The sequence below is a fragment of the Aplysia californica genome, unplaced genomic scaffold, assembly GCF_000002075.1.
Source record: "Aplysia californica isolate F4 #8 unplaced genomic scaffold, AplCal3.0 scaffold00774, whole genome shotgun sequence".
Classification (NCBI taxonomy): domain Eukaryota; kingdom Metazoa; phylum Mollusca; class Gastropoda; order Aplysiida; family Aplysiidae; genus Aplysia; species Aplysia californica.
The window spans coordinates 244912-245933 of NW_004798044.1; positions in this window are offsets into that span (position 1 = coordinate 244912).

A 1022-nucleotide genomic window follows, 5' to 3' on the forward strand; every position below is an offset into this window, starting at 1 on the left:
TATTATTATGTGTATGACTCAAAACAAAACAAAACGCCCTTAAGTCTAGACTCAGATCCGAAGCGGAAAATATAATTTGTGTGGCATCGTGGTGAAATCCGGCTCTCGCCAAAGATATTGAAATTTAAGAAAACGACATTTTATTGCCCATTGGGCAATTTTTACGGATTTTTATTTGTCTTGGGCTCAACACCTTTCAGGTCCATTAAAAATACATTTATTTCTGTGTTGCTTCTACTGAAAAATGTTGATTAAGGGCCCCAAAAAAAAGTAAATTTGCAGTTTCCAAAGACACAATAGCTTTGAAGTTCACGTCTAACGTTGGGGGCCATTTTCTTGCTAATTTTACCTCTGACTTCAGGTGACCCCCATCTCTTTCAAATGTAAATATCTCGACTTCTATTCAAGATAGATTGATATTATCAAAACCAAAACCAAGGCAAATAAAGAGACTTTGAAATTGTATCAATAGCTCCTTGTGCTCAATAATGACGAGAGCCTGATCCCAAGGCGTCGTGACACCAATAGACAGCTAACCGTCGCCAAATCGCTACCGTACAAAGTTCTATCTGCTCAGTACCTAGAATCTAGTTGTAAAAAAGTTTTCGTAAAAAAAATTGAATTTCACATGTCAGGTTTTTGCGAGTGCAATTCTCGATGAATATCTTGATAATGACTCCAAATAATCTTACCATTTTGATGATACAGCATAATTTAGAACATTTGGTTTCTAACCCCTTAGTCTTAGTAACTCAGAACGGCCAAAAATGTCAGATAGAACTTTGTAATTCTAATTTTAAGGTAGCGAAATGCCGCAACAACATAACATGTTTGTGCACCGCACCACCCATAGGCTGATAACATTTTAGAAATATATATGTATTTGTCATTTTTTTCTATCCTGTCACTCTGTGCTGTAGCTTTCTCATCTTTCTGCAGTGCTGATCTGTCAACTGTGGGAGTAACAATCTACAATAAGTAAATAGAAAAATGAGCTCCCTCCACCCAAAAAAAAAAAAAAA